The sequence below is a fragment of the Aedes albopictus genome, chromosome 3 (genome assembly GCF_035046485.1).
Source record: "Aedes albopictus strain Foshan chromosome 3, AalbF5, whole genome shotgun sequence".
NCBI classification, from domain to species: Eukaryota; Metazoa; Arthropoda; class Insecta; order Diptera; family Culicidae; genus Aedes; species Aedes albopictus.
Genome location: NC_085138.1, coordinates 336,087,873 through 336,102,707, shown reverse-complemented (window position 1 = coordinate 336,102,707; position 14,835 = coordinate 336,087,873). Strand labels below are relative to the sequence as shown.

General features: G+C 40.6%; 1 protein-coding gene across 1 annotated transcript in view; it reads left to right on the top strand.

The window, feature by feature from the left end:
* The first annotated feature begins 247 nt into the window (after window positions 1-247).
* Window positions 248-14,835, top strand: part of LOC115262576 (insulin-like growth factor-binding protein complex acid labile subunit) — a 181,750-nt gene continuing 167,162 nt past the window's right edge. Inside the window, exon 1 of the mRNA XM_062843004.1 lies at window positions 248-1,103. The gene's annotated coding sequence lies outside the window, so the exon portion shown is untranslated. The remainder of the gene's footprint in view (window positions 1,104-14,835) is intronic.

Sequence of the window (14,835 nt, the reverse complement as noted above, 5' to 3'; positions counted from 1 at the left end):
ATACTCTGCTCTCTCTCAACAGTAGCGAGGATCAAACTTGACGAAACATTCAATTCCTTCTCACCATAGTGAGATGCAGCTCACCCTCAGATTCACAAGAAAACACCATGGAGAGTTTTTCGCCCGATTTTCCCGGCTCTTTCATTATGCTCCGCTGTTGAGGAAAATTTCATCCCCTTGCTACCCGTTAGTAGCAAGCATAGCTGGCGGGAGAGCCAAACCCTGCGGAGAGAGACTAGCATTGCGTGTGCAGCACATCTGTCTCACGTGTATGTTTTCGGGACAACCAGGGAGGGAAGAAGAAAAAAGGATACCAGAAATTTATGCTGCCGTACGTGTGTCCGTGCGAGAGAGGAGATTAGTCGGAGCTGGATGTTTCATAACATAACGTCGTAGCCGTCGTGTTCTCCGGTGCTGGCGTGCGCGAGGTCCTGCTGCTACACCACGAGCGAAGCTGCACTTTTTTTTTCGGTGTGTGTCTCTACATCTATTGATGTGGTACTGAAGTGGGCGATAAAACCAGGGGGTGACAGGACCCTTGTTCAAGGAAGAAAGCAGATTTTCTGATTCGGGTGTGCTTTCGAGTGAACGTGTGAAAAGCGTAATTGATACGACATCATCGGATGAAAAAGCCGCCGCCGTTGAATTTGCGGTCCAAGCCGTGTGAATTGGAGCGTGTCGCAAGAAGGATGTTCCATGTTTATTCATTTTTTTTCTTCTGTGTGGAGAGCCGATTAACCCGCGCGCTGGCTGCTGTGGTTTTTGTGGTATCGCCAAAGTGAGAGATTAAAGTGCGGAGTTGGGAAGAATATTCTTGTGCGGTTTTATTAGCGGTTTAGCTCCAGGTCAGGAGGTTAATTTTTGTGTCGTCTTACGAGCAATGAAAATCCCGAACGTGTGCAAGGGCGTGATTCGTCTGTGAAGCCTTGCCCGAAACGTGCCAATTTAGGTGCCAACAGTAGCGGAAAGGATTCCTTTTCAAGGAAAAAAGGGTCCTTTGTGAAAGGAGGGTGGAAACGGTAGCAGACCCACCCATTGCTCCAAGCGATTCAACCCACCTGCAGCCGTTTTGTACCAAGCAAGGAAACCAAGCAAACACACAGGTTCGTAGTTATTACATTCTTTAAATACTTCTCATGCCGTCCTCTCATTTCTCCATTAAGTCATGAATTATTTATAACGCAACAACGTTACGATTCTTCCACTCGGCATATTTTTCCGAGAGTTTTTCCTGGCGGCGGTGGCGGCTGTGCGTCGTCTTCATCGTCGTCGTCATCGTGCGGTTTAGGCCACTTTCTTGATGATGGTCTCAGTAGTGCGGGGCGTGCGTAGGTGGTGGGTGGGTACTACTTGACGGGGATCGGTGATATCGCGCGGGCAGGACACTTGATGGTGGGTGGGACGAGCCAACAACGGTAACACCACCGTTGTTGCGTTGGACTCAATTTCCGACGTTGGAATACTTGCTATTTGCTTAGGTTTTTCATCCTGCGTTAATGGTTTTAGGCTCTGACATTTTAAAGGCACTTTTGCGGCGAATGGAATAGAATTGGCAAATAAATTGGCTCCGAATTGAAGTGGAAAAGCGGTGGTATTTTATACAGTGTTAAGTCACAAATTTAAGTCCAGTGTCAATTTATTTATGCATAAATGCTTGCTAATGATTTGATATCTAAAGTTTACTTTCCAAATGTTTGATGAGAAAATAGCTTAGTTTGCCAACGAGGATTCATGTTTATGAAGAAATTTAGTTAGAAAGTGAATACGAGCAAAAATTCGAATTTTATGGAATTCAAGAAACCATTCACTGATTTAAAATATTGGGCTTGGGGAAACTTGAATAAATATGTATCCACCGTCATGCATATTGAAAATATAGAACATATACTTATTACAGTACAGGTATTCTTCGATATAACGTACCCTCGTTATAGCGAACCCTCGATATAGCGAATTCGATATAAAGTACATTTTGCTTCGATATAACGTACACCATTGAAAAATTGCATTTTTTCCAGTAATAACCACCAGATAATCTACGAAATCACTCAAATCAATGCTGTATTGCAGCATTAGCCTTGTTACCCAAAATTAGCACAATTTGGGGAAAATTTTTGTGTACGTTATATCGAAGCAAAATGTACGTTATATCAAAGCGCAAAAAACGAAATGAGTTTTTTGTGAAAACCCATGTTTTTCATTATTGTTTTTGTAAATTTCACCGAAATTATTATTTGAGGTTAATTTCACGTCAAATACATTAATATTAGCATACAAAATTTAAAAAAAATGTCTGCTTCGATATAACGTACACTTCGATATAAAGTACAAAGAGAAAAGTTTTTTGTACGTTATATCGAAGAGTACCTGTAATACATTTACGATTGGATGCAGCCATAATTATAATGAATTTTGAAAACCGTGCATATATTAAGAACACAAAGCTGTTTTGCGTTACTTCGCTGTGCAGAAAAAATCAAAATATTAAGATAAAAGAAAATTATATCATTTGTTCTGGCCAATAAACAATGTCAAATGATAAGCAACATAGGGCGGAATTAAAAGGTACAACTGATTACACTCTTTCGAAAAACAAAAATACGTAACGCAGTTGAAAAGGAGAGGTTTATCACAGAGTAATTATAACATACAAACATCATTCAAGAAACAATTTCCGAGAACGGTATAGTGTCTGTTAAAAAAAAATACATTACCCGTGAATGATAGGGGCGTATGGTTGCATTTGTATGTAGTGTGGCTATCAAAAAAGAAAGATGGGGCTTTTGGCGTAGGTGTTCACACGCTCGCTTTATAAGCGGATGGTCATTGCTTTGAGTCCCAGCCCCAGGGCAGTTACAATTTTTTATCAGTTACATATCTCCCCCAGGGGCGTCTAGCACTGATCCTCTTCTGATTTTCCTCTACAGAATTCAGTCAAAAAATCATGTACTCTCTGCAATAACAAAATGAGAAGATCAAGGAAGAGAAAACGATAAAGTCAGCCGGCCACGAAAGAAATAGTGTTTTTTTTTATTAGAGTGCATTCGTGTCAGGAGATATAATACAGTGACCGGCACAAAAAAAGATCCACCATATGGTGATTACAGTTTCTAATGAAAACTACATGCAAAAATGATAAAATATACCTTTCAATGAATGCGTTACTTTCATTTTACATTGTTTTAGTAATCTGTGTTGAAAAATATTTGGTTTTTGAGGAAGAACGTGATTTCTGATAAGATTGGGAAAATTTGCTTAAAAATTGGGTATGACAGAAAAAAAGATCCACTTAGCAATTAATTCTGAAACTTCAAAATTTCTTCAATTTTTCACACATTTTACTTCTTGGTGCATACTCATGCTCATGCTCATTTTACTTCTTGGTGCATACTGTTGAGATGTTTTCGACATATGAAATTTATTTTAACATGAGTTTTATCAATTTTAGGGTGATATGGGGCGAATTTATGTTTCATGGTTACTATAATAGGAAAATGTTTCCCTAAACTACAGAAACTATCTGTGAGGAAGAATGAATGCTATTAATCTACAATATAACAATAATTCAGCTTGCAGACTTACAGGGATGTACTTTTTTGGAACATTTTTATGAGGTTTGGTCGACTGATGCGAAGAAATGCACATGTGTAGATAATTTGATAACTCAAAACACTCTCACGTTTGTGTATTGCAATGATCACCTCCATCTGCTTGTGCTAAATCTTGCTGGAGTTATATTCTATACACATTGATAATTACAAATTGTGTCAAGTGGTACATATGGTGTTCATTCATAATGTTAACTTTTAACATCAAATTCCACTGTCGTCGCTCCAATACACACATCCTCAGAATCAAAAGTTTACAAAAAACGAAGCATCGGATCACCTCGCCGTCTTCTGTACTATTTTTCTTTGGAATGCAAGGAATATATGTGCCGAAGACACCAACATGATTTGACGTTAGTCTCTCTTGTAATCACTCATTTCGTGTGTGTGTGTGCATAATTTAACACCAGTTTGATTTTATTTTGAAAGTTAACATTATAAGTGGGCACCATGTGTACCACTTGCAATACATTGAAAATTTGTAATTATCAATGTGTATGTGATAGAATATAACTCCAGCAAACTTTAGCACAAGCAGATGGAGGTGATCATTGCGATACACAAACGTGAGAGTGTTTTGAGTTATCAAATAATCCTTAATAATCTACACAACATGTGCATTTCTTTGCATCAGTCGACCAAACCTCATCAAAATGGTCCAAAACAGTATATCCAGGTATGTCTGCAAGCTGAATTATTGTTATATTGTAGATCAGGGGTTTTCAGACCTTTTGATTCGCGGTGCACTTTTTAGAAATAAATTGTCGCGCGGTGCATTCTTTCAAAATTTCTAAAAAAATGTTACAAAACTCTAGTGTATTTTTCGATGCCACATACCCGGGTAGGGGTGAAATACTGACGATCAAAACGTGATATTGGTTTGATTGATATAAGAGATAAAAGATCTGAAAATAATATCTGAAAAATGTTCCTGGAACATCTGAACAATATCAAAATTTGATATTTCAAGATCAAACGAATAGCTCGCTGCTATTGGTTAGATCTTACAAAATCTAAATATGATATGATGATGATGTTCCAGGAGTAAATTTTTGATTTTATTTTCAGATCTTTTAACTCTTATGTGAATGAAACCCATATCACTTTTTGATCTCCATATCAAAATATGCTATTATTGAGCTCTTTTCCTCTACTCGGGTACACTAGACATGTCGTTGAAAAGATTTTCTTTCACCGATCATGACTATGACTTGATCGTATTTCTTCATTACTTGTCGACCTTTACTTTTTTGCTGATGATTTTTTTTTTTTTTTCGAAATTCCAGTCCAGATCTTTGAGAATTCTTAGCGAAATCCTCAGCAGATCCCTGGTGAAATTCTTTCCAAAAAAAAAAACTTTTTTTTTGAGGACTCCTGATGAAAGTCTCGATAAAGTTCTCGATAAAGACTATTACTCATAATTCCTGGAGATATTTATAAGAACGGGTAAGATTTTTGGAAGATCTCTCTCAGAATTCATGCCAAACTTATAAGAATATTTGATAAAACTTCCTTTGAAAATAATGAGTATGTTCTCTGAGATCAACATGGTAAACTCCATGTAAATTGATACAGAGATCCCATCTCGCGTTTTTTGAAGATAGATTCCTTACTTCAGCTTAAAAACTATGGTTGATTTCTGACGCGACCCATTGTAGATTTTACTCGTGGTTTTTTGAGATATCCAAAGATCTCTAGAACTGTGATTTTTTCTATGGACCAACATAAGACTTTCCTACAGTTCCACCGTAAGATCGCTTTGTTCTGTATTTATTTGAAGTTTTCCAAATTCTATAAAACATATTTAGTATCTTACTTTGAAGGTCAAGTGAACAAGCAACAATTTCTAGTTAAAAAAAGCTTTTGTGAGATACTTAATACTACGTTAGAACCCAAATCATTTTATTTTGGTTTTATAATGGTTAACTCAGGCCTCCCATATTCAGTGTAAAGGCAACATATTTGGAAGACACGCGGTGCACTCAGCAAAGCTTCACGGTGCACCAAGTGCACCGCGGTGCACGATCTGAAAACCGCTGTTGTAGATTAATAGTATTCATTCTTGCTTACAGATAGTTTCTGTAGTTTAGGGAAACATTTTCCTAGTATAGTAACCATGAAACATAAATTCGCCCCTTATCACCCTAAAATTGATAACACTCATGTTAAAATAAATTTCATATGTCGAAAACACCACAACAGCATACACCAAGAAGCAAAACGTGTGAAAAATTGAAGAAATTTTGAAGTTTCAGAATTAATTGCTAAGTGGATCTTTTTTTCTGTCATACCCAATTTTTAAGCAATTTCTCCTATCTTATCAGAAATCTCTTTATTCTTTAAAACCAAATATTTTTCAACACAGAATACTAAAACAATGTAGAATGAATGTAGTGCAATCATTGAAAAATATATCTTATCATTTTTGCATGTAGTTTTCATTAGAAACTGTAACTACTAAAAGGTGGATTTTTTTTTGTGCCGGTCACTGTAGAATAAAGTACATTTTGGCACTGTACGAAGGTTATGTGCAACCAGGAATGCCAGGTGAAATTTTCAAAAGTCTACGCAAGACATGCCTACACCGTGTCCAATAAGTTCTCATACAAAATCAAATTGAATTCATTTCACATCTGTAATTAGGATTTTCAAAGTAAATATATTTATTGAAAGGCCAACTAACACTCACCAAATGCAGCATATGTTTTGGAATTAACTGTCCTTTATCCGTCTCTGCTAATCGCTTATGTGTCGTAAGTCCGTTTCAGCCGGCACGCACGCCATTTCTTAGGTATTTCGTTACATTTTAACGAGTAATGGTTTAAAGTTGAAATAAATTAGGTTCCTGTAATCACCATTGCTAGTAGTAACTATGACCAGAAGAAAAAAAATATGAGGCTCTGTATTGGTGGAGTACGAAGCCATTTAATTTTGTACAAAATAAAACGTGAATTAAACAAAAATGTCCATTTACCTGTGTTAATGAGATTTGTTGTGTTAAAGAGGCATGGCTGTATCTTATCTTGTTGATTCGCACCATTTTAATTTCTAAAACATGCTTGCGTCCCTATTATGGAAAATTTTGTCTAAAATTTACGTTTTATGATGTTTATCTTCAATATAACGGTTATTTTCAAGGAAATCAGTCCAAGTTGAGCTTACTAGCAAATTTCTTACAATAACTTCACTTAAATTGTAGTTTATCCATTTGGTACAATACTTGAGATAAAAACCCAAAATTTAACCTCATGGGCACTATTTAGCTACCGTAGAATGAAAAACTTTTCGAATATTTTACTTGCGTGCCGGAGCAAACGGATTTCAGAAAACGGAGGTGTACTCCTAGGCTTATAAGAACAAATAGAAAATAATGTTGTTCTTAACTGTATGCTTTATTTAATCAGTATTGAGTGGCCCTTCAATACATACATTCATTTTGAAAATATGAATCACAGATGTGAAATAAAATTATATTTTCTAAATTTGTAATTTGTATGAGAACTTATTGGACACGGTGTAAGTGTCTACGCGTGTCTTCACACTCAAAACTGTAACATTAGCAAAAAAAAAATAAGAAAGATGTCAAATTTATTTCTAAACGTTTTCGTATGAAACACTTTTTGTTTTTTATTTAAACAAACTATAAACAACGCATATGCAATTTTATAAGAAAATAGCTGTCCGGCAAACGTCGTTCTGCCTGCCTACTGTGTTTTTGCAGCTCTGTAGAAAAATGCCCCGCAAAATGGAGTTTCAAACTTTCTCGTTTTTGGTTCGGTCCCAGTCCATTTTTACCAATTGTTTTTTCGTACGAACACGTCGGAGCCCTGTACGAATAAATCACTGAAAGAATGGTGTAGATCCGTTGGCCCGTTTCCGAGCCTATTCGTGACATACAAACACCATTCCATTTTTATTTATATAGATAGATAGATAGACTAGCTGTACCCGGCAAACTTTGTCTTGCCTACTGCGTTTTTTTTTTGACGTTTCAAATCCAAGATCCCCCTGTGTAAAACCTATAAAAAACGATTTCCAAAAACTTTTTATTTCTCAATGCTTTTTGGTTCATAAACCTTCCTTGTGTGAAAACTAACAGAACAAAACAAAGATGACCCAAACCAGACGTTCCGTTCGCAGGTTATGCGCGGTCCCACGTATGCCACTGCAAACTTTGAAGAATTTATTACTGAAAGATTCTATCTTGTGGAGCGGACCTGGTGTGATGGTTAGAACACTTGACTATCACGCCGAGGACCTGGGATCGAATCCCACTCCCGACAAACTCGCAAAATGTGAGTTCTTCCTTCGGAAGGGAAGTAAAGCGTGGGTCCCGAGATGAACTAGCCTAGGGCTAAAAATCTCGTTAATACACGCTCAGAAAACCGTTCTGATAAACGTGAACAAACAAACACAAATATGAGAACAAGCAAATATACACCGTGAACTGGAACTAGTTCCAGCTGTCAATATGGGCGTTCTAGAAAACGTGAAATCTAGTTCACGGTGTACATTTCTCATTGTTGTTATCGTTGCTATGCATAGTTCCCGTTTGTTCCCGTTGCCGTGATTGGGAGTGCACGTATATCGGAACGCATTTTTTTGCGTGTACAGATAAAAAAAAGATTCTATCTTAACTACACTGGCACTGATGTCACAAATTTGAAGTCCATATACGGTAGCGTCTTCATTTTGATGCTAGTTTCATGATTTTTCTTTGAAAATATATATGAAGTTTTCAACGCAAATGGGAACCAATATTGCAAATATAGAAATTTTGTCATCAATGTCGCTAAAGTTTTTCTGAAATAAGAGCACCAGGCTCTCGAGAAGGAAGAGATACGCTCATGTAGACGGGACAAAAGAGCGTGGGCGGACTCCCTAGCCGACGAAGGCCAGAAAGTCGCAAATACCGGCGACATCCGTTTCCTCTACGATGTTTCACGTCGCCTTGGTGGGACCCAGATGAATGCTACGATGCCGATGAAAGACACGTCTGGACAGATACTGACCGACTGGACTGACCAGTTGAAACGCTGGTTCGAGCGTTTTGGAAACCTTTTTCAAGTGTCGGCCACGCTATCAACACCTCAGCATAATCCGCCAAGGGTTCGACGCATTACCCGTGTCGACACCGAAGCTCCATCAGTTTGGTTTTTATTTATGTGTAAGCTCCATCAGTGCAGGAAATAGAAACAGCCATCCGTAGCATGAAATCGAACAGGGCCCCAGGGTTCGATCGCATATTAACTGATGCATTTTCATCGATTTTTGGAGATTTTTTAAACTGGTTCGGAAGTGGTACAAACAGGCCAACTGCCATGGGGTTGTGCCATCTGATGCCATGAACATATTTAAAAATTACGTCCATCTTTTTTTCGGGATTTTCAGATCCCCTTGCTTCCCTCTGTTCCACTTTTTAGTTTTTACCGACCCCCTGAACGATGGTCGTCATATTTAAATGACCCCAAACATGGATAGCGTAGGCATTAACATACATGCACCTCCATGTGTTTCTCAGTCAGCTTCGAAAAACTTGACTGATACTTAAATCACCAGAAAACCTTAATTGCAAGCAAGAAAAACCGGAAGTTGCCAATTTTTACAGCGAAATCAAATGGTTCTCCGTGGGTTTGTCTACCTGGCTTCTAGAAGGATGTTTTATGCAAACAAATCTTGACACCATGCACTTATACTAATGATCAAATCACATTTAGGGATGATTTTATGAGTTGGGATATTTTACCTCACCTTGGCATTTTGGATTTAGTTCCCCTATAAGCACTTTCACAGTGTTTCATCTTTAAATGATCATTTTGCATGTGTATATCGTGTGGCAGACACTCTGTGCCTAAGGAAGTCAGGAAAACGAATCATGAATCGAACCCGTCACCCTCAACATGGTTGTGTTGAATACCCGTGCGTTCATTGCTTTGGCTATAAGGGTCCAAGCCTTTTTCCTACAAACTATTTCCTACGGCTTCGGTCATCAGCATTTGATGGCTTGCTTGAATGACTTCAAAACCCACAAAAAGTCTTGGTCGTTAAGTTGCCATTAAACCTTTGCTATCTCCGTAGCAGCCATGGCAGTCGCAGCTATCATCGTCGTCATTGACCCTGCAAATTTACCGAGACCATCCCATCTGCCGCGTGCTACTGATTTTTTTTCCCAACCATCAAAGAGATCGTAAATCGAAGATCAAACCCCTCAGCCAGTTGAAGTTTTCTCCGGCCGGCCTGACCGGACCGACAGCCGACTGAAACGAGCAAAACATTAAAGTGACATTAAATTGTCCACTTCCTTACAGTCAACGCAATTCAGTCAGTCAGTGATAGCCCACAGAATTTTCCATGGAAAAAGTACCCCATTCCAGTCGTCTGTCAATGCTGATGGCGGTGGTTTTGCCATCAGACTGCGATAGCAGCGTGCAAGCTGAGATAAAACGAAGAAAATCGTTTTCCACGTCACGCCCTGAAATTTGAATTTTCTCAGGCTCGTGCCGCGTGGTTGGAGCCCGGTAGGGAGTGCGACTCGATTGCGATCGATGAGATGTGTAAGGGAGAATCGGTGTAAGGGCTCCACATAGGGAAAATACTTCATTGATGAATTTGGTTCTACATACATATGTATATTTTTTTGAATTGGTGTCACCGTCGGCCGCCGTTTGACTACCAAGATATTGGAAACGTTCAACATTCTCTACTGCAACGATTTGGTCTTATTGGCGTTGCCGAGGAGCGATCGGCAAGATCATCGAGCATACCGTCGTGCGGGGCTACTTTTGAAATGCGGGGCTATTTTGGACACTTTTGAATATGGATTTTTTGAATTCAAAATATGATTCAAATCTGTTTGATGTCTTTGGGACTATTATGAAGCAATATTTTCCCCTTCATTTGGTTGAAATTGTTTTTCAAACAAACCCTTTATTGCTTGTCAGGACGCAAAACAACATCGAATAAACCAAAAAAATATATAAACCGAATCAGAACATTTGCTCTGTATGCATTGTTTCTACAGTTCATACATTTCAAAGGGTTGATCAATTCATTCAAAATGTATCAACGTAGCATATACAATCGAATATTTGAATCGTTATACATTATAAATGACCTTTTCGCCTAAATAAAGGATTGATGGTCCCTTTTTTAGGCTGTCTATATTACAATATCACGCTGCTAATAATCCCAAAGATAGCACAGAACTATCTAAAAACGCACATATTTATTGAAATCATGTACGATATAGTACGCTACAGTATCTGTTCAATGTAGTTTTCTAAATAACCCTGGAATTTAAAACGCAGTTTTGTTATAGTTAAAAATGTCCAAAGTAGCCCCCATCCAGTTCTATATGAAATGTGTCCGATTGGTGTATGAACAACTTTTTTGTTTATTGATGGATTTAGCTCAAATTTCGCATACATCCTACATACATACTTACGATTATTGGGTGTAAAAGTTGTGGACATTCATTCACTACTCTGGGAGTTATAATGTCATAAAGTTGAAAAACCATGAAAAAGTGTATGAGGAAGCCCCGCACGACGGTACTCTGCATATCAGAGCGCCGTTGAGTTAGAAGAGCAACGTCATCAGCCAGTTCAAAGTCATTTAGGTTCATTCAAATTCATGATAATACTGAATCAACATACCGCCATAATACTCGATTTGTAGCTGCAGCTCTCCAACATCGGTCACACCAAACGCTCGCCAGATCACGCTCCACCTGGTCCGCCCATCGCCCTCTGCGTCCCACGCCTTCTTGTACCAACCAGATCGTTAACAAACTCCAACTTTGCAGGGTTCATTTTCATTTATTTAGTTAACATCAAATTCATGATAAGGCTGGCACAAATTTCGATTTTCTCTAATGTCACCGCCCCCTCGGAAAATTTTGGTTCAAATTTAACAATTGAGGGGGGATACAAATAAATTTTCCAAGAAATTTAAAAATTTTAAGGTAAAATTAGAGTCGCTTAGAAAATTTCTTAACAAATCCGAGGAGTTTAACGATTTTGCCTTATTGTTTGGGTGTTTTTTCATCAAAAGCATTTATTATTTATCAACCTCCCCCTTCACGAGTCAACGAGCACTGTGACAAAAGAAGAAAATGATATTTGTTCCGGCCTAATACTGAATCAACAATTTGCCGCCATAATACTCGATTTGCAGCTGCAGCTCTCCAACGTCGGTCACGCCCAACAATCGCCAGATCACGCTCCACCTGGTCCGCCCATCGTGCTCTCTGCGCTCCACGCCTTCTTGTACCAACCGGATGGTTAGCAAACACCAACTTTACAGGGTTGTTGTCCGGCATTCTTGCAACATGCCCTGCCCACCGTATCCTTCCGGCTTTGGCCACTTTCTGGATGCTGGGTTCGCCGTAAAGTGCAGCGAGCTCGTGGTTCATTCTTCTCCGCCACACACCGTTCTCCTGCACGCCGTCGCTCGAAAACTCCGAGTGCTTGCAGGTCCTCCTCGAGCATCGTCCATGTCTCGTGTCCGTAGAGAACCACCGGTCTTATTAACGTCTTGTACATGCACAGTACGAACAAAATCTGTAAATTTATGACGAACTGAATGTAACAAATTGACCTCCATCGTGTTCGATAGAAATTTATGTTTGATCTTAAAATTACACTACTTATTGCTGAGAGAAAAGTGTTAATTAAGCATCGACTTTTCAGAGAAACTTAAAAAAATCTTTATACGAGAATCGAACTCAGATCTTCCGAGTGAGAGTTCACGCCTAATCCCTCTAGGCTGTCTCACCAAGCTGAAGGGAAAGCAATCAAAGATAAACATGTCCACCATAAAGGAACAAATTGTTGTACTGCTTCGGCCACAGAGAGCGAGAGAGTGGTCTCCGCAGCGAGGCAGATGACTGAGCGTAGCTGTCCTCGTTTACGTTACTGCATGTAAATTTCAAGCGGATATGTCTCAAAAAACGTAAACAGTACGCATGATTGGCTGATTACTGAGCGGACAGTATCATCTCTCGGTAAATGGCTGTAATTTTGTAGCTTCTGCTATAATTTTCAGTCGATGCTTAACTTACGTGCTGTTTAATTTTCAGGATTTCTTTCTGTGTGGTACATTTGGTGCGGGGGTGAATCTTTTTTGACCGCAGTTTCTTCTGGAGCCCATAGTAGGCACGACTTCCACTGATGATGCGCCTTCGTATTTCACGGCTCACGTTATTGTCAGCCGTTAGCAAGGAACCGAGGTAGACGAATTCTTCTACCACCTCGAAAGTATCCCCGTCTATCGTAACATTGCTGCTAAAGCTTGTCCTGTCTCGCTCAGTCCCACCTACCAGCATGTACTTTGTCTTAGCCGAATTTCGTGAAGATCGTACCCCGGCTGTTGAGCCCGGCTCGTCGCATAACACCTTCCAGGGCTTGTTCCAGGGCGATGTTGAATAGTAGGCAGGAAAGTCCATCACCTTGTCGTAGTCCCCGTCTAGATTCGAATGAACTGGATAGTTCACCCGAAATCCTTACGCTGTTCTGGGCACCGTCCATCGTTGCTCTTATCAGTCTAGTCAGCTTCCCGGGAAAGCTGTTCTCGTCCATAATTTTCCATAGCTCTGTGCGGTCGATACTGTCGTATGCCTTTTTGAAGTCGATGAACAGGTGGTGCGTTGGGCCCTGGTATTCACGGCATTTCTGGAGGATTTGCCGTACGGTGAAGACCTGGTCCGTTGTCGACCGGCCGTCGATGAAACCGGCTTGGTAACTTCCTACGAACTCACTTACTTTAGGTGAAAGACGACGGAAGATGATCTGGGATAGCACTTTGTAGGCGGCATTCAAAATGGTGATCGCTCGAAAGTTCTCACACGTTAACTTGTCGCCTTTCTTGTGGATGGGACAGATTATCCCTTCCTTCCACTCCTCCGGTAGCTGTTCGGTTTCCCAGATCTTAACTACTAACTGGTGCAGACAGGTGACCAACTTTTTCGGACCCATCTTGATGAGTTCTGTTGCGATACTATCCTTACCAGCCGCCTCGCTGTTTTTGAGCTGGTGGATGGCATCCTTAACTTCTCTCAGCGTGGGAGCTGGTTTGTTCCCGTCCTCCGCTGTACTGGCATCGCCGTTTCCTCCGACGCCGTGGTCTCCCGTGCCTACGTTCTCTACGCCATTCAAGTGCTGATCGAAGTGCTGCTTCCACCTATGGATAACATCACGTTCGCCCGTCAAGAGGCCTACGTCCTTATCCCTGCAGATTGCGTCTCGCTGCACGAAGTCGTTGCGGGGTACGTTGAGCTTCTGGTAGATCTTCCGTGTTTCATGGGAATGGTACAACAGTTGCATTTCTTCACAATCCGCTTATTCCATGCGGCGCTTTTTCTCCCGAAAGAGTCGGGTCTGCTGTTTCCGCTTCTGTTCGTAACGCTCCACGTTCTATCGGGTCCCTTGTTGCAGCATTACCGCCCGAGCTGCGAGATTCTGCGCGTATGCTGAGGCGACGTCCGTTTGTTTTAGTCGCTCTAGATAGTACCGTGGCGGACGCCGGTACCGTACATTAATCATGACGGAGAGTTTAGGTGCAGTTTGACGATTACTAGGTAAACCTACTGACCTGATTACTAGGTAGTGGTCGGAGTCGATATTGGCGACACGATAGGTCCTGACGTCGATAATTTTGGAGAAGTGCCATCCGTCAATTAGAACATGGTCGATTTGAGCTTCCGTCTGCTGTGGTGATCTCCAGGTGTTACGATAAGGGAGGCTGTGTTGGAAAAAGGTACTACGTATGGCCATATTTTTGGAGGCGGCGAAATCAATGAGTCGTAGGCCGTTTTCGTTCGCCTGCTTAACTTCCCAATCGTCGGTCTGAATGTGTCCCCCTGGCCTACCTGAGCGTTGAAATCTCCTATGATGATCTTGACGTCGTGGCTTGGCCAGCGGTCGTACTCGCGTTCGAGCTGCGGGTAAAATGCGTCCTTGTCGTCATCAGTACTTCCGGAGTGTGGGCTGTGCACGTTTATTATGCTGAAGTTGAAGAATCGGCCCTTGATCCTCAACCTGCACATTCTTTCGTCGATCGGCTACCAACCGATCACGCGCCTCTGCATGTCGCCCATCACTATAAAAGCTGTTCCCAGCTCGCGTGTGTTGCCGCAGCTCTGGTAGATGGTATGATTACCTCTAAACGTTCGCACCATGGATCCTGTCCAACACACCTCCTGCAGCGCTACGATGCCGAATCCGCGGTC